This window comes from Mizuhopecten yessoensis, unplaced genomic scaffold, assembly GCF_002113885.1.
Source record: "Mizuhopecten yessoensis strain PY_sf001 unplaced genomic scaffold, ASM211388v2 scaffold6847, whole genome shotgun sequence".
NCBI classification, from domain to species: Eukaryota; Metazoa; Mollusca; class Bivalvia; order Pectinida; family Pectinidae; genus Mizuhopecten; species Mizuhopecten yessoensis.
Window position 1 is genome coordinate 137,111 of NW_018406754.1, and position 21,009 is coordinate 158,119.

The 21,009-nt window shown below is 35.5% G+C and overlaps 1 long non-coding RNA gene across 1 annotated transcript in view; it reads left to right on the forward strand.

The window, feature by feature from the left end:
- Nucleotides 1-96: 96 nt before the first annotated feature.
- LOC110452719 overlaps nucleotides 97-21,009 on the forward strand; it is a 52,873-nt gene continuing 31,960 nt past the window's right edge. Inside the window, exon 1 of the long non-coding RNA XR_002463216.1 lies at nucleotides 97-162. This is a non-coding gene — a long non-coding RNA (uncharacterized LOC110452719). The remainder of the gene's footprint in view (nucleotides 163-21,009) is intronic.

The window sequence follows — 21,009 nt, forward strand, 5'->3', positions numbered from 1 at the left end:
CTGAAGTTTATCTACATAGATGAAAAAATATATCATTTGGAACAAAATTATTCTCAGAAAATGAATTATTATTCTTGTTAGTTTCGTAAGGGGCTACATAAAATGACAGCTAACATGAAAAAGTAACTTCTACTTAGATATTACCAGCATTCGCAGATTTACGTAAGTATCTACGATTTATTACCTCACTTGTTAATTGTTCATATGTATATGTTTACTATTGATGTACGAGTTTAATCAACAAGGCATAAATAACATCACAGACGTCAGTTACATTGTGCTTGTCATGTTGCCGTCACGCTGGTACAGTATCAATTTTGGAATCGTAGCCTAACAACAGGATAATGAAGTGCAGGTTATAATATCCGGTTACTTCTCACTTAAGGTATATACTCTATGTGTAACTGGTATAAAACTTAAATTATAATTTAGTTGATAATATGTCATATTACTTTGATGATTTAACTTTTTGATATGGAAAATTAAATGGAATGTCAAATGTTGATATTTATTGACAGATATATATATTTATATTCTAGTTACAGTATAGTTCTAGAGTTGGTTGTGAAACTGGTACTGACGTGTTCAGTTCTTGGTCGTTTTGTTACCTAGATCTTGGTAATTGTAGAAAATGCTCCTCCAAAAGTCCTTTTGATACTTTAAAAGTATTAGCAACACTTCCAACCCAGCACCTTGTTTGGATGCCTTTTGGATTGGCAGACCTTTGGGCTATTCTATAGGCATCATGCTTGCACAAAAAGCTAAACAAGCAACCCCTATATTTTCTTGTAGTTGAGTTATTCATACGCCAAAAATATGACAAAACGTTCAAAGGGTCGGTTCCGTCATGAAGAGCTGTTTGCAAACTATGTTCCGACTTAAAGTATTCCTTTTGACGATAATAATGTTATACCCAAACATCAAAGCAACCAATCATGTTGATAATCTGTGTAACTGGAGTTTAAAATAATTGCGGATGAATACAATGTTTGTGTGTATTGTGATATTTTAGTTTGTCCTTGCTTGGTAACAAGTATTGGTGTCGCCGGGTATAAAAAGCGCATTACCTGTCAAACTGGTTTTCATTCTACACTGACCGTCTTGCGATTCAATGCACTATGCACTCTGATCGGCAACCAATATAAAAAATCAAACGCACTCACCTGAAGACTTTGAAACACTGGTTTCTGCCAAGCTGGTTGCTTACTTATGGCACATTCTTGAAAAATTGTGTGTCCAAAATAAAAGGTATATTACCGAAAATACTTCAATAAATCCCATATATATCATCAGCATAGAACCGCACACACTCACAAAATCTTTATTATGAACTCTAAGTCTTCACCGTGTAGATGCTTAACTAGCAAAACACTTGCAAAATGCGACACTCCCAGGTGTGTAGTCAGCTACGGGAAATATCTTTGATGACATATGTTCCATTTCAATTTTCTTCAACTGATCTGATAAAAAAATGTTGTTTTGAAAATCATGAAAGTGTTCTATTTATATATACATGATAGTAGTGTCACCTTGCGCACACATTAAACAAGTGATAACCGGTTTGCACTTTTTATACCCAGCAAAATACTAAAATATCACGTTACCAAGCAAGCACATTCTAAAATGTTGCCGCTTCCTTAGATACAACAGCCGGAAGAGATTGTCACTAGGGAAGATCTTAAAACCAGATATTTTTTTTTATCTCGATTGAAAACTTTTTAACTTGCACTGTCAGCTTCAATGTAGAATTGCACTTCCATTGGGCACTCAACCTGGTGTCTTAAGTTTTGAATTTCATTCTTAAAATGTCTGCAGGTGCTCAAAAATTTCATAAAAAAAGTAGTGACGTTTTTTGGGGGGTTAGCCAACGAATACCAAAGAACACATTCAGTATCCACGTCGGTAATTTATTAACTGGTCAGAAGCATTTGAAAACTACAACAAGGCATGTATAGAATATAATAAGATTAATAAGCATATTCTGACAAACTTCCTTATGATACCATGCTTGCTAATTAATGTATGCACTCCATGGGGGTCATAGTTTCCTAGCTAACCATCCACTAATTATAACAGTGAGTCTTTTTTGGATCTGTGCTCCGACCTACCTTTTAATACTGTCGTAAACAAATGTAACTTGATTTAAAGGCTCTGTCAAAATGTGTTCTGATTCAAAAAACTTTTTTTCACTTGCTGTGAGAAACGGAACAATTGCTCCCTCAAAAGATTGATGTCTTTGTGTTGTTGAATATTAAGCATAGTGTGATCACCAACATGTCATAAGTGTTGCTCTCGCTGCCCGCCACGGAACACACAACAGACAAAAAAACACAACGTGTACCTATCACCCCTTCATGCCAAGTTTTATTATAGTTGATTTGGTTTTCTATTGATACGGAAGGTCAAAGCTTGAAAAACTGTAATGGTCTCTGTGACTTATCCTAATTTATGACCAATTTGCATGTCAGTATTTTTGAAACTGGACACAATCTAAAAAACTTTGTGGCAGTGCCAGATCGCCAGCAAAAGTGGTATGCGCTTGCTAAACTAAGCTAGGTCACACTCACAGAATTACAACTACTAATAAATAGCTTAGAATCCTTAGAGTTCTTGCTAACAAACATTGTGTCAAGTTTTATGAGCCAATTAATTAGGAAACACATGCATTATGCACAAGGCAGACGAAGATAGCTTATTAATTTAACATAACAATTAACAACAAACATCCACAGTGCTCCAGATAGACTGCGTGAATGCATATTCATGCACGATAAATCGATAATACACATATTACGCAAAAGAAAAAAATGAACTTGTTAATTCACGCAAGCAAAAGCTGGAACATTGCGAACATGTTAAATTGGTGCAAACAGTATTCCACTGACATCAGACACAAGCTTTTAATATGAAATGAAAGAAAACAAACCTGTTGTCGTATTTGTCGGGCATTTGGGTTGTGACAACTATTAGTGATTGCATCAGAACTTTTTACTTTTATATGCTTGAGTTACTTTTTCTGCATTACATTGAGTACAAAAGTCCATAATTAGGTTGGTGTATTGCAGTGGGTGGCATGTCTCTTCAAATAAACTTGAAATATTACATGTGGACAGGTAATGATAACCTAGAAACAATCGAAAACAGCTTATTCAGTTATCATCATAATAAGCGGGTTCTACTGTATTACAATATTTGCTTACAGTGTGGTTAATATTTTGTGACACAATGTTAATTGTGATATTTCTGAAATTAAGTATCCGGGTAAGGATGACTGAATACATCTAACAGTGAAACTATCATGTATCCTGTTGAACAATAATGTATTATCCAAGCATTGTCTGATTAAATTCATGCTCCACTTGAGGAATACAGCAGTTACAATAGAGCAGATAAGTAGAACAAATGATTTAATTGTTTACTGTTTGTTTGCTATGAAAAATTGATTTAAGTTTTATGCTGCACCTGTAACCGGGTTGGGTCCTTGAATAATGACAAAGTCAACCGGGTCGGGTTCGAGCACTTATTGTCTCTCCGATATGATGATCACAGTAAATAGTATAGATATTGCACACAAGCAGCTACCAGCTAGTATGGATGATGTACACAGATATAGATGGTTTTGACAACCCTGCAATAGAAAATTACACACCTATAAGAAACATAGTTACATACATATCTCCTTTCTTGTATCATAATGTGAACCCTACGTAATAGCTATAAGTCACAATTATATAGATCATATAAAATCCACATAAACATTACACTTATCCTATTTATCTAATTTAGTAAAATCTATTCATCTCTCTCTATACATACATGTACAATCATGATGACTTTGAAAGAAAGAAAGATTAACTATTTAACTTTTCCTATTGTTCACACAATACATAGAATGCAACAAGGGGAGATAATCCTCTGGTTGACTAATAACAACATTATTCATCAATACTAGATAATGGATATGATCCAAATCTACCTATTGCATTATACAGAAAAACAGAATAATGTCAAAACAAATGATCTGACTAGGATACATCTATAACAATTATACATTTGTTAAAACAATAGATAAAATACTGCTTACCCCAACTATGGGTAGAGGGTCATGTGCCGATCCTTTATATTGGATCAGTCCAATCTATACGCATGAAAATATGCGGTCTGATCCTTTACTGTAATATCAAATGAAAATACTAGGTCAGATAACTATATTTACAGCTATGGACTTTGTCTTTACAAAAACTGAGAGTTTAGGTTTCATCCATATTTTAGCCATATTTCAGAACAATACATTTTAACCATGAAAAGTATCTATTATAATCTAAACAGAAAGTGTAATAATAAAATATTCTTAATTCTCAGTTACTCTGGGTATTTCAATTATACCATTTACCAAAAATCCTAGATTAGTAATAAATTAAACCTATACATTTTTATACGATCGTCAAATTTGACGGTAGTATTATGGTATGGTGTTGTCCGTCTGTCCGTCCGTCAGTCTGGCAATCTCCTCCTAGTTGTGTCTCCCTTAATAGAATTTTGATTCAACAATTTTTTCAAAAGTTATTGCCCTTTGTTCATTTCAGTATTTGAATTTTGTCCGGAGATCATCTCCTACATTTTTCGCCCGATCTCTTTGAAACTTGGTATACATGATAATCATGATATGAAGTTGTGTCTCCCTTAAAAGAATTTTGATTCAATGATTTTTGCAAAATTTATTGCCTTTTGTTTATTTCAGTATTTGATTTTTTGTCTGAAGGTTTTCTCCTACATTTTTTATAGCATATCAGCTAACCACTCTTAGAATGATGCAGATTTTATTTCAATGTAAGAAAGTATATAACACTATATGGCATTCGACGGGCGTATTTTGTTCCGCCCCGCGGTACTCTTGTTAGAACTAATATATATAAAAATATGAAACTTACTATTCTAAATGATATTCTTTTCCAATAATACCCAGACCAAGATTAACACAACTAGTCCTCACAAAAGGTCTCTTTCTTCTAGCTGGTTGGAAAGTTCTTACAAAGGAATTTTCCCTCCAAAAAGTATCAACCAATAAAACGTCAGGTCGTCCAGGTCAAAGGTCATGTCAGTGCTGCACATTACTTACAGATACATGTGGACAAGACATGGACAGTACATGTACAGAAACAACACAAAGACAACTCAGTCACATTACTTTGTACACACACACACAGAACCAATGTAGGTAATTCTATTTATTATACCTTCTGTTAAAATCTCGTAATCTGATTGGTTGAGAAAGATGTGAACATTTTCAATGTTACTTGCTCGTTTTACAAAGATAAAGAAGACAGGGTGTTATTCCAAAAAATATCACAAGCGCCAAACGTATGTGTGCACGGTTCGTCCCAGTGCCAGGGTGTTATTCCAAAAAATATCACATGTGCCGAACGTATGTGTGCACGGTTCGTCCCAGTGCCAGGTTGTTACTCCAAAAATTGTTACATGCGCGGAATGTCTGCGCCCCTGGTTCATCCCAGTGAAAACTTTTCTGAAACGTTTGTCGACCTTTAAAAATGGTGAAGTGGTGAAACACCTAAACATGACACTCGGTATAATAAAATAAAAATCACATTCATGAGAGGGCGATATTGCATATTTTCACCCCTCGGAAAGCATTGTTGACCTCGGCTTCGCCTCGGTCAACAATGCTTCCTTGGGGTGAAAATATGCAATATCGCCCTCTCATGAATGTGATATTTATATAATATATATACTATAGTGAATTTACAGGTGCTACAGGTGAAGTATACCTGTGGCCACTATACACGTTATAAATCAGTGGTCCATAGTGACTGCTGCTAAACAATAAATAGAAATAAAATAGAAATAAAACAATACAAATCATAATACTTAAAACTTACTTAATCTCGGGTGATATTTAATTCACCTGGGTACACAACCATTAACATATAGGGATTGAATGTTTTTTTTTTTAAATTTTCATGCCGGTATGAACGCAAATCGGTTACATCCAAATTTTTTAAAAAACCCTGTTCAATCCACATATTTACATTTTTACTATCGAACAATTATTGAATTTTATTTACTTGTTTTCAAATAATTAATTTATTTACTGCGTTTTGTATTTGCAGAACAGCCCTATTTGAATAAAATTGGCACCAATAATTAACCGTAGTCATATAAGTGTTTGACACAGGGACATTCTATGTTATCCGAAGCATAACAACAAGTCTCTCATTGAACAAGGTTAATCTATGACATCTTAAGTAAACCACGTGCTACGTCACGAAAGTTTTGCTTTCATACTCAAATATGAAAATGAAAATGAAATGAAAGTGAAATGAAAATGAAATGAAAAGGCATTTCTTTTGTTAATGTTCATGTAGTGGGTTGCAGTGCAAATGAAAAAATAATCAAATAAGAAGTATATATACTGACATATGATCCTTGGCAAAATCCAAAGTTGACCTACAGACAATAAATTGTGAGACCTGTGCTCTACTACTGGCCTGTAGGAAATACATGTTACACCCTCTGCCAATCGGCACTCAGAAGACATATAATTATACATTCAGAGGTCCACTTTGGATTTTAACAAAGCCACATTTGGCAGAAACCGAGCCAAAAGCTTCTGGAAGCAGTACTTTTGATTGGTCCATTAAGAGGGAAAATACATTTTTGACTATTCAAAGTGACATTTAATAAGAATAAATATCACATCAGTTTTAACAAACATAAACGGTGTTTAGCCTGTATTCAACTGACTGTATGGTGTTCCTTCTTCCAAACATGTATCTATGGAAATATTACAACATGGAGAAAGCTTGTGTCTAGAGTACTTTCAGTACTTTGATTCTCAGAAATCAAAAGGAAATATGTTCAAATTTAATTTAATTTTTAAAACTTGTGATGTCCAATGAACAACAGATTGCATAGACCTGCAAAGGTTCTTGTAAACACTAGGCAACAATTGTGTTTAAGAAATGAAACGAACTTGGAGTGATTTTAAACTTAAATTATATTACATGAAGTTTCAAAGGAATCTCACACTGTTTCATTTTCAGTTGTGTACCAAAATCTGTAGAACAATTTTTCGAAAATGGTATTATTTCTAAAATTTATTTCAGACAATGTTACAACCTTAAAATACTAATGATTTATAATTTATTATTATTTCTGGGTATGCTGAGGTCTATAGTAACAGTTTTGCATAGAATGTTTGGTTTTCACATAGACTCTGGCTATTACTCTGCCATTCCATTTCCACACTGCATTGTAAAAAAAAAATCTGCTGAATTATGATAATAATAATAATAAAAAGATTCCTCGTTAGAAATCCCAAGAGCCATATGGCCCCATGCTTACGATCAATGTGTATATGAACAGCTACTGTACAAAATCAGGCACATTGTGACATGAATTGGCGGGGCTTGACTGGCTAACAAATAGCCACGTAAATTGTTGCAATGGCCACTAGATGGTGCCACCAACGATGAGATTGTGACAAAAATGGTACGCAGTAGCGAGACCTCCGTCGCATGAAATCAATAATAGCCATCAGTGCCAATTATAGGAGATATGGAAGGTGTTTGGTTCACCTCCTCAAGTCTGTCTCCTTAGAACCACTGTTGTGTAAGAGTTGTGTCATGCAGCATAAACTGGTTACAGGGCTAAATGTGTGTTTGAGGCCAACATGATTTATTTTCAACTAAATACAGACTTTTTCTCATAAACAACAAAAGAGAGAAGAAACTTGAATTGATTTTTTTTTTATTAAGAATGATTTTATTATTTTGTTATATTGTTTTTGTGTCACCAATAGTAATTTAGAGTGTAAATTCTGTAATAAGTCCCCTACTGGTGAAATATAGTTTTTTTCTGCGTCTGTCCGTCCGTCCGTCAGTTGTCCGTCCGTTACCTTTGGTTAAGGTTTGGGTTAAAGTTTTGTAATGGCTTACCATTCGCTAAATAATGATGTAAGGATGTTGATTCTTTGCATAGAGGTTCTATAGGGGTCCAGCATTAATGCTGTGGATTTTCGACATGTTTTCCACTTAATTATCTTTGCCAAAATACGCAGGTTAAAGTTTGGCTTAAAGTTTTGTAATGGCTCACTGTTCACTTAATAATAGTTAGGGGACATGAATTGATTCATTAATTTTCAATGATGTCTGTACTATGAATTTTAATTTTACCTGGCCAAAAGGTTAATAATGGGTAGCTTAAGACCTAGGGTGATATTATATTTTTGGTCCAGCATGCTAGCTAGGATGAAGGGGTATCATGAGAATAAAAATAAATGACCTTGACCATCTTTCAAATTCACCAGAGTTAAGGATCTCTGTCCCACTACATTGTGGTTTATCGTATACACAGTAACCTCCCCTTAAGGATCTCTGTCCCACTACACTGTGGTTTATCGTATACACAGTAACCTCCCCTTAAGGATCCCTGTCCCACTACACTGTGGTTTATCGTATACACAGTAACCTTCCCTTGAGGATCCCTGTCCCACTACACTGTGGTTTATCGTATACACAGTAACCTTCCCTTGAGGATCCCTGTCCCACTACATTGTGGTTTATCGTATACACAGTAACCTCCCCTTAAGGATCCCTGTCCCACTACATTGTGGTTTATCATATACACAGTAACCTCCCCTTAAGGATCCCTGTCCCACTACACTGTGGTAAATGATATACACAGTAACCTCCCCTTAAGGATCACTGTCCCACTACATTGTGGTTTATCATATACACAGTAACCTCCCCTTAAGAATCCCTGTCCCACTACACTGTGGTTTGTCGTATACACAGTAACCTCCCCTTAAGGATCCCTGTCCCACTACATTGTGGTTTATCGTATACACAGTAACCTCCCCTTAAGGATCCCTGTTCCACTACCTTGTGGTTTATCATATACAAAATAACCTCCCCTTAAGGATCCCTGTCCCATTACATTGTGGTGTATCATATACAAAGTAACCTCCCCTTAAGAATCCCTGTCCCACTACATTGTGGTTTATCGTATACACAGTAACCTCCCCTTAAGGATCCCTGTCCTACTACATTGTGGTTTATCGTATACACAGTAACCTCCCTTTAAGGATCCCTGTCCCACTACATTGTGGTTTATCATATACACAGTAACCTCCCCTTAATGTTCCGTGTCCCACTACATTGTGGTTTATCGTATACACAGTAACCTCCCTTTAACTTTCATTTGGATATAACTGTAAATGATTTATCAAAACTATAGTCACGCCGGGAAAAACAGTTTCCACGCTTGGTTATGGTGTTTGGCAGTGATACAGGGATCCTTAAATGTGTAGCTTTAGAAAAAAGAGGGAGGAATGTAGCAGAACTGGAATGTGTCAACCACTGTCGACCAGGTAGCTCAATTGGTGGAGCATTCATTGTAACTGTAACAGGAAAAGAAATGCGGACACTCAGATTTGAACTAGGGACTTCCAAATTCTTATAAGGATACCAGCTGATCTACCAGCTGGTGCTGGTGATTGACCCAGTCCAGTTCTGCTACACACATGTTCATACATATACTTGGTAAATGCAAACAGGTTGGTATACCAATAAGTTTATAAAAGAAAGAGTAAGTAGTTAAAATACAGAAGTTCCCAACTTCCCATCTCAACTGATCATGATAGGAAGCTTATATCCGTCTTCTCAATGTTTAACATGTCATGTGTTATTAATTTTAAAAAAGAAAGGTTTCTCGCCCAGGGGTGTTCTATTGGTTTCAGGAGTTATAGCTTAAACTGTATGAGCCCAGGGGTGTTCTACTGGTTTCAGGGGTATAGCTTAAACTGTATGAGCCCAGGGGGGTTCTACTGGTTTCAGGGTTATAGCTTAAAATGCATGCGCCCAGGGGTGTTCTACTGGTTTTCAGGGTTATAGCTTAAACTGTACGAACCCAGGGGTGTTCTACTGGTTTCAGGGTTATAGCTTAAACTGTATGAGCCCAGGGGTGTGCTACTGGTTTTCAGGGTTATAGCTTAAACTGTAGGAGACCAGGGGTGTTCTACTGGTTTCAGGAGTTATAGCTTAAACTGTATGAGCCCAGGGGGGTTCTACTGGTTTCAGGGTTATAGCTTAAACTGTATGAGCCCAGGGGGGTTCTACTGGTTTCAGGGTTATAGCTTAAAATGCATGAGCCCAGGGGTGTTCTACTGGTTTTCAGGGTAATAGCTTAAACTGTATGAGCCCAGGGGTGTTCTACTTGTTTTCATGGTTATAGCTTAAACTGTATGAACCCAGGGGTGTTCTACTGGTTTCAGGGTTATAGCTTAAACTGTATGAGCCCAGGGGGGTTCTACTGGTTTCAGGGTTATAGCTTAAACTGTATGAGCCCAGGGGTGTGCTACTGGTTTTCAGGGTTATAGCTTAAACTGTATGAACCCAGGGGTGTTCTACTGGTTTCAGGGTTATAGCTTAACTCTTTCCGTACCGCAACTCCGGTCCGGATTCTGTACCAGATGTCCTTATTAGACTCGCCCCCGCGCATATAACAAAATGGCAGATTATTAATGTACTTTTAAGACTAGGTGTAACTGCTGCAAGAATTAAACAGGTAACCGTGAACAAATATTGTTATTGTTTTATGATCTGGTTCATAGACAAACATTTCTTCATTTTCGCAGTATAATGACGAACTGGCAGCTGATTATGACTGAGAAATCGACATTTGTCTGGCAATAAACGATACGATTCCTTGTATTTAACACAGCGTTGTAATGCAGGTTTCCAATGGGGATTGATTATGGTTACGAATGTGGAGTTGTTGATTTTTTCTAAATACAAGTAGATTTCATCAAGACTTATATAAGAATATTCAAATTTACTTCCATAAGTCTCAACAAATATCTGATGATGAATTTACGAGCGTTCGTATTGAATTAAGTTGCCACCATCTTGATTATATTTGAGGCACCAAACGCAAACATCTTGCAGCAAATGTGAAAACAATAAGTCACATAATAAAAAATTGTACTTTGCACAAATAAAATTATTTCTTCCAAACTGATGGGTTCTGATTTTAGCGACAATTAATTGTTTTTTCGCGACAGTCTCGTACGATAACTAGCTAAACATCAGGCAGGTCACATCAAAGTCTCTTGTCCTGTGTACATGACAGCGGGGATGAGACGGCCCTTTATTTTGTCGTCTGTACACGTCAACGGGGACCAGGATGACATATTGTTGTCGTGTGTACACGACAACAAACGGAAAGAGTTAAACTGTATGAGCCCATGGGTGTTCTACTGGTTTCAGGAGTTATAGCTTAAACTGCATGAGCCCAGGGGTGTTCTACTGGTTTCAGGGTTTTGGCCTAAACTGTATGAGCCCAGGGGTGTTCTACTGGTTTCAGGGTTATAGCTTAAACTATATGAGACCAGGGGTGTTCTATTGGTTTCAGGGTTATAGCTTAAACTGTATGAGCCCAGGGGTGTTCTACTGGTTTCAGGGTTAAACTGTAGAAGATTCCCCAGTTGTTGATTTTTCTTATGGTTTGTTAATCACATGTATGAAATTTTTATTTGTTTGTTTGTTTGTTTGTTTTAAAATTGTGTTAAGTAGGTGTTGTTTTACAAATTGATAATTAGTAATAAATTAAGATGGTCATGTTAACCAACCATCACAAGTTTACAGATGGGTCTACTAGAACCTATCTTTTGACAGAAAAGCAATATATTTCACATTTACGTTGTGTTATATAGTTAGTTCATAATTGTTAAGGTCGTAAATTACATTATTTGCATATTTTTTTTTGGAGCATGATGTCACAAAGCATTGTACATAACATCATTGTTGTTTTAACGAATAAACTGCTCCAAACCTGTAAATCACATGTGGTTTATAAGGCGAACAGGTGTTTTTACAGGTTTGGAGTGGCATTTTACATACACAGGTTTAGCAGTGGTTTTTATCACACATTTGGAATAATATTTATAGTAAATAGGTTTGGGGTAATATTTTTTTCACAGATTTAGGAGTGCTTTTTATGACACAGGCTCTGATTGGTGATTAGAACTAATGTTTACAGTGGTTTTTGTCTCACCGCAACGAAGTAGCGGAAGCGAGACTTAAAGGTGCTGCTTTTCCGGCGATGGCGGTGGAAACAGCCGCGGCAGCGTCAACATTAAGTTTTTGTGTTTAAGTTAGTTTCACTGTAAGTGTAAATGTTAGACCAACCAAACTTGGACCATAGATGCATCTTAGGTAGTACATCTTAACTCATGCGTCAAATGCTAGGTGCAGCCTACCTTTCATGGTCCATTGAAGTTTTTGCGCTTAAGTGAGTTCTCTGATATGTGCAATGATGGTCAACGCAGGATAAAGGCGAGACATATCAATCTGAATGACTTGTTAATACACAGCTTTGGAGTGGTGTTTAATACACAAGTTCAGAGTGGTGTTTAATATACAGGTTTGGAGTGGTGTTTATTATACAGGTTTGGTTGGAGTGGTGTTTAATATACAGGTTTGGAGTTGTGTTTAATACACAGGTATGGAGTGTTGTTTAATACACAGGTTTGGAATTGTGTTTAATACACAGGTTTGGAGTGGTGTTTAATACACAGGTTTGGGAGTGGTGTTTAATTTACAGGTTTAGGAGTGGTGTTTAATATACAGGTTTGGAGTGGTGTTTAATACACAGGTTTTGAGTGGTGTTAAATATACAGGTTTGGAGTGGTGTTTAATATACAGGTTTGGAGTGGTGTTTAATATACAGGTTTTGAGTGGTTTTAAATATACAGGTTTCGAATGGTGTTTAATACACAAGTTCGGAGTGGTGTTAAATATGCATGTTTGGACTAGTGGTGTTTAATAAACAGGTTTCGAGTGGTGTTTACTACACAGGTTTGGAGTGGTGTTTAATATACAGGTTTGGAGTGGTGTTTAATAAACAGGTTTCGAGTGGTCTTTAATAAACAGGTTTGGATTGGTGTTTAATATACAGGTTTGGAGTGGTATTTGATACACATGTTTAGGAGTGGTGTTTAATATACAGGTTTTGAGTGGTGTTTAATTTTCAGGTTTGGAGTGGTGTTTAATAAAAAGGTTTTGAGTGGTGTTTACTACACAGGTTTGGAGTGGTGTTTACTACACAGGTTTGGAGTGGTGTGTAATAAACAGGTTTGGATTGGTGTTTAATAAACAGGTTTCGAGTGGTGTTTACTACACAGGTTTGGATTGGGGTTAAATGTACAGGTTTGGAGTGGTGTTTAATACACAGGGTTGGAGTGGTGTTTAATAAACAGGTTTGGAGTGGTGTTTAATATACAGGTTTGGAGTGGTGTTTAATAAACAGGTTTCAAGTGGTGTTTAATATACAGGTTTGGAGTGGTGTTTAATAAACAGGGTTGGAGTGGTGTTTAATAAACAGGTTTGGAGTGGTGTTTAATAAACAGGTTTTGAGTGGTGTTTACTACACAGGTTTGGATTGGGGTTAAATGTACAGGTTTGGAGTGGTGTTTAATACACAGGGTTGGAGTGGTGTTTAATAAACAGGTTTGGAGTGGTGTTTAATAAACAGGTTTGGAGTGGTGTTTACTACACAGGTTTGGAGTGGTGTTTAACATACCCGTTGGGAGTGGTGTTTAATAAACAGGTTTGGAGTGGTGTTTAATAAACAGGTTTGGAGTGGTGTTTAATATGCAGGTTTGGAGTGGTGTTTAAATACACCGGTTTGGAGTGGTGTTTAATACAAAGGTTTGGAGTGGTGTTTACTACACAAGTTTGGAGTGGTGTTTAATATACAGGTTTGGAGTGGTGTTTTATATACAGGTTTGGAGTGGTGTTTAATATACAGGTTTGGGAGTGGTGTCTAATATACAGGTTTGGAGTGGTGTTTAATATACAGGTTTGGAGTGGTGTTTAATATACAGGTTTGGAGTGGTGTTTAATATACAGGTTTGGAGTGGTGTTTAATATACAGGTTTGGAGTGGTGTTTAATATACAGGTTTGGAGTGGTGTTTAATACACAGGTTTGGAATGGTGTTTAATACACAAACTCAGAGTGGTGTTAAATATGCATGTTTGGAGTGGTGTTTACTACACAGGTTTGGAGTGGTGTTTACTATACAGGTTTGGAGTGGTGTTTAATATACATGTTTGGAGTGGTGTTTAATACACAGGTTTGAGATTGGTGTTAAATATAGAGGTTTGGAGTGGTGTTTGATAAATAGGTTTGAGAGTGGTGTTAAATATACAGGTTTGGAGTAGTGTTTAGTATACAGGTTTGGAGTGGTGTTTAATACACAGGTTTGGAGTGGAACTTGATAATGGTTTGGAAGTGGTTTGAGTGGTGTTTAATACACAGGTTTTTGAGTGGAGCTTGATACACTGGTTTGGGAGTGGTGTTTAATACGTCACAGGTTTTGGAGTGGTGTTTAATACACAGGTTTGGGGGTGGTGTTTAGTACGTCACAGGTTTGGGAGTGGTGTTTAGTACACAGGATGGATATGGTGGTTCTTTAATAAACAGGTTTGGAGTGGTTGTTACAAAGGTTGGGAATGAACTTTTTTAAACAAAGTTTAATCAGGTATTTTGTAAAATTGGGATTTTCTTGTAGAATACAGAAAATATGCTTTAATATGTAACTGGTTTTTCAGTGCATTAGGTAATTGTTACTTGCAGGTCATCGACACTCACATGTTTTAAAGATTCTTGTCCAGAAAACAGATCAGATCATTGTTGGCTTCATTTAGATTATAACCATCATGTATGAATTAAGTAATTCAAGCTGTGCAATATTTAAGGATTGACCTTCATTTTGACTACTGTATACGCAGTCAAACTGAAGATCAATTCTTATATTTACATATTTTCGTACTATGATGGTACACTCAGAATAAAGCTAACTGCCATACATTTGCTTTTATAATGGTACAAAGCCTCCGTAACGTGTGTAAATCCAAATAAATGAACAGCCTACAGCCTGCGAGCAGCGATGGATCTCCAACGTTACCATTATGACGTCACAATGTAAATTACGTCATCAATAGGAAACAATGGTCTCCAATGATTCTCCCTGCGTATACGGTAATTTATACGCAGTCACAGTTTACACAGCTTCAATGGGAGCGAATGTAAATATAAAAAAATGATATGAAGGGTAACTCTTCCAATATTTAAAATTTATGCTTAAATGTCAAGTATTTATATAGAATATTTCTTTGTTTAATTGGGCTCAATTCTGCTTTTTACAGTACTGCAAAATTGTTAGTTGATTTGTTTGTGAATATCATACATTGCAGCCCACTGGGACGGTATTTGAAATATAATCGTTATTAATACATTGTTGATGTTCATATGGCCCAGCCTAAACACGAAGGTGATTAGGGAAACTCATAAATTATTATTACTGTAATCATGGTATTTACTCAACTGTCGTGTTCAAAACATAATCAGATATTGAACCATAATTTCCACATTTTCTGTTTCTGTTAAAAAGCAGAGGCAAAATGGCAGAACAATGCAATATTGGATTAATAATAGCTTTGATGTTCCAACTGACACTGTCATGCAAGGCAGACAAATAGCCCACAATAGGGGATGTCTCCAAGGTACACATTCAATAGCTGAAGAGACCATCTCAAAACTAAAAACTACCAGAGGGATGTATACAATTGAAACAAACATATAAAAGGAACTGTCTCAAAACTGAAACAAAACAGATAGTTGTTTTGATGTCTTGTACCATAGTGATGATGTAGTGTATATATAATGGATGTGATGATGATGTAGTGTATATATAACGGTGGTGATGATGATGTAGTACAGTCGAACCTCGTTATCTCGAACTCTTATAACTCATAACTTATAACTCGAAGACCCCGTTTATCTCAAAGTATTTCTCCGGTCCCGGCCAAATCTCTTCTTTATCTTAGTAAATAAAACTCTGATAATTCGAACCCTGAAAAGTCGAAAAACTCGGATACCTCGAAGTAAAATATTGGTTTCAATAGCGTTAATCCAACATCAAAACATCATCTACTTCATATATAGTGTTCGAAATTCATTTTGTCACTTGTTAATTCTTTCATACAAATAAAACGCAAAAGTACGACATTTCGCGTTAAGAGCATCTTTCGTTAGTAGACTAGCATGAAATCGTTAAAAATGAATTTACGATAAAGCTTCATAATAAAAAACAAACTGCATCAATGTTGATCAACTACTCTGTACTTACTGCGAGTCCGTTTACTGATTTGTACACAAAAACAGACGACTTTGCAAACCGGAAACTTGGTCACAAAGCGCGGTCATGCATAAAAGAGTTCCACAGTTAAAATCACAACCTAGAACAGCTTAACGGGTTCATGTTTTTACAGGAGCCAGTATGGCTTTGAAAGTCGATCGAGAGATTTAAGAACAATACGATAATTGCTGTTGATAACATCGAGTTGAGGAGGTGTCAGGTGTCATATTTGGCTTTAATGAATCAATGTGTCACATGTAATTTGTTTGTGTGTGTTTTCATTTACAGAATCAACTATGCGTACGCTCCATTACAGTGATTTGTTTTGGACTTGCGCACTTTCATTTTCGCATTGTAAACTACGAGATCAGAGACAGCGGGATAGTTCGGTTTGAAATGTAACACTTCAGAAGTAAAACTTGACGGGACTTGCAAATACAAATGCAGACCTGGAACGACTTTACCAAGATCTATACCTGCCAAAAACAACAATTAATCACTAGGCCCGGCCATATTTAATAAAGAATTCACAATATGGTCCAACCGTTTGGATCGCGTTTAAAAATGAAAGTACGTTTTTCTGAAATAACTTACTCTATTTTTGTAAGCGTGTTTATTGTAAAATTACATAGCTGTATTTGTTATATTGATTACGTTTATCATTTATCTATTGATTATAAGCATTAACTATTAACAAAACCAACAACTGCTAGTGGTTTGTCCCAACAGCAAATTTCATACCAAATTTATGAACCCGCATAACTCGAATACTCGGATAACTCGAAGTTTTCCCACGACCCCGTCGACTTCGAGATAACGAGGTTCGACTGTATATATAATGGATGTGATGATAATGTAGTGTATATATAATGGTGGTGATGATGATGTAGTATATGTAATGGAGGTAGTGATGATGTAGTGTATATATAATGGATATGATGATGATGTAGTGTATATATATAATGGAGGCGATGATGTAGTGTATATATATATAATGGATATGATGATGATGTAGTGTATATATAATGGATGTGATGATGATGTAGTGTATATATATAATGGAGGTAGTGATGATGTAGTGTATATATAATGGATATGATGATGATGTAGTGTATATATAATGGATGTGATGATGATGTAGTGTATATATATAATGGAGGTAGTGATGATGTAGTGTATATATAATGGATATGATGATGATGTAGTGTATATATAATGGATGTGATGATGATGTAGTGTATATATATAATGGAAGAGATGATGAAGTAGTATATATATATAATGGAGGTGATGATGTAGTGTATATATATAATGGAGGTGAGCATGATGATGATGTAGTGTATATACAATGGAGGTGATGATGATGTAGTGTATATATAATGGAGGTGATGATATAGTACATATATAATGGAGGGGATGATGATGTAGTGTATATATAATGGAGATAGGGATGATGTAGTGTATATATATAAAGGAAGAGATGATGATGTAGTGTATATATATAATGGAAGAGATGATGAAGTAGTATATATATATAATGGAGGTGATGATGTAGTGTATATATATATAATGGATATGATGATGATGTAGTGTATATATATAATGGAGGCGATGATGTAGTGTATATATATATAATGGATATGATGATGATGTAGTGTATATATATAATGGAGGGGATGATGATGTAGTGTATATATAATGGAGATAGGGATGATGTAGTGTATATATATAATGGAAGAGATGATGATGTAGTGTATATGTATAATGGAAGAGATGATGATGTAGTGTATATATATAATGGAAGAGATGATGATGTGTATATATAATGGATGTGATGATGATGTAGTGTATATATATAATGGAGGTGATGATGATGTAGTATATATATATAGTGGAGGTGATGATATAGTACATATATAATGGAAGAGATGATGATGTAGTGTATATATATAATGGAGGTGATGATGATGTAGTATATATATATAATGGAGGTGATGATGATGTAGTGTATATATAATGGAGATAGGGATGATGTAGTGTATATATATAATGGAAGAGATGATGATGTAGTGTATATATATAATGGAAGAGATGATGATGTAGTGTATATATAATGGAGGTGATGATGATGTAGTATATATATAATGGAGGTGATGATGATGTAGTGTATATATAATGGAGGTAATGATGATGTAGTATATATATAATGGAGGTGATGATGATGTAGTATATGTATAATGGAGGTAATGATGATGTAGTATATATATAATGGAGGTGATGATGATGTAGTGTATATATAATGGAGGTAATGATGATGTAGTATATGTATAATGGAGGTGATGATGATGTAGTATATGTATAATGGAGGTGATGATGTAGTATATATATAATGGAGGTGATGATGATGTAGTGTATATATATAATGGAGGTGATGATGATGTAGTGTATATATATAATGGAGGTGATGATGATGTAGTATATATATATAATGGAGGTGATGATGATGTAGTGTATATATATATTGGAGGTGATGATGATGTAGTGTATATATAATGGATATGATGATGATGTAGTGTATATATAATGGATGTGATGATGTAGTATATATATAATGGAGGTGATAATGATGTAGTGTATATATATAATGGAGGTGATGATGATGTAGTATATGTATAATGGAGGTGATGATGTAGTGTATATATAATTGATGTGATGATGTAGTATATATATAATGGAGGGGATGATGATGTAGTGTATATATATTGGAGGTAATGATGATGTAGTGTATATATAATTGATGTGATGATGTAGTATATATATAATGGTGGTGATGATGATGTAGTGTATATATATAATGGAGATGATGATGATGTAGTGTATATATATAATGGAGGTGATGATGATGTAGTGTATATATAATGGTGGTGATGGTGTTGTGTATATATGATAGAGGTGATGTTGATGTGTAAATATATTTGAGGTAATGTTTTGAAAAACTAATGATTATGACTTTCAAAGATTGTCTTTTTGGTTGTAAGATTTACTAAATGGCTTAAAGATGATATTATTGAAGTAAAAATAGTAATAATTTAAGTGTAATATATTGAAAAACAAATTCAAACAAAGACAACTGTCAGGTTGATATATATACATTCTAGATTTGTATATAAATTGATTTTGAACTCACGAGATGGTATCATTTGTTGCCCTGCATCATCTGACCTGCATTTTATTAACAATTTATGTTTTCTACTTCTTCTTTAGAACCATTGAACTGATTGACAAATTTTTTTTATCATGTCTCAATCAAGACTTCATGCTAATCTGGAACAAAGATGGCCACCATGGTGTCCTGATTGGCTAAGACATTTTTAACTTAGAAAGAATAAATGAAGTGATTGACTACAAGTTTAGTACAAATTTCCTGATGAGGTCCCTTACAAGCCTTCTCACTTTTTGTGCCAATCTAAAAATTGATGATGGCCACCCTGTTCCCTTATTGGTGAAGACATTTTCAATTTTTTCTGGAACTGCAGCACTGGTCAACTTCAAACTTGGTATAAATGTTCCTTGTGATGTCCCAATTAGCAAGCACTGGTAAACTCCAAACTTGGTATGAATGTTCCTTGTGATGTCCCAATTAGCAAGCACTGGTAAACTCCAAACTTGGTATGAATGTTCCTTGTGATGTCCCAAGCAAGCACTGGTCAACTCCAAACTTGGTATAAATGTTCCTTGTGATGTCCCAAGCAAGTGTTATTACTGTTCATGCTGACATGTAATTATAAATCCAAGATGGTCACTGTGGCACCTGATTGGCTGAGACATTTTCGATTTGAACTCATATGAGCATTTAAAGGCTGCATGGGCCTCTTGTTAATTCTTATGGGAGGAATTGTATTAATAGGACCCCGTATCATAGATACGGGTGCCCTATAGTAATCACTCTGTCTGTCTGTCTGTCCGTCTGTCTGTCTGTCTGTCTGTCCGTCCACAAATGTTGTTCCTGGCTGATAACTTTGGTATTTACTGACCGATGTACATGAAACTTGGTCAAGATGTTCAGTTAAAAAAAATACACATCGAGATTAAAGACAAGGTCAAAGGTCAAGGTCATTAGGTTCAAAGGTCAAGGTCAAATTTTGCATCTTTTCACCGATGAACATTTTGGTATGACACTTTGAAGCAATGGTGCTCAGAATTAACCAAGGAGTCAACTAACCAAAGGTCAAGGTCATCGGGTCAGGGGTCAAGGTCAGATTTTGTAGCTTTTAACTAATGAGCATTTTATGACATGAAGCAAAGTTGTTCGGAATTAATCAAAGAGACACACTGAGGTAGAAAGTTGAGGTCAAAGGTTAAGGTCGTTTGATTCAAAGGTCAAGGTCAACTTTTGCATCTTTTCACTGATGAACATTTTGTTATGACATGATGAAGCAAAGTTGATCAGAATTAAACAAGGAGTCAAACTGACCTAATGTCAAGGTCATTGGGTCAAAGGTCAAGGTTAAATTTTGTATTTTTTCACTGGTGAACATTTTGGTATAACACTTTGAAGCAATGTTCCTCAGAATTAAACAAGGAGTCAATTCACCAAAGGTCAAGGTTACTGGGTCAAAGGTGAAGGTTATTTTTTTTATGACATTATGCAGCAATGTTGGTCAGAATTAAACAAGGAGTCAATTGACTTAAGGTCAAGGTCACTCGGTCAAAGGTGAAGGTAAAATTTAGTATTTTTTTGCTGGTGAACATTTCATTGCGACACTTTGAAGCAATGTTTGTGGGAATT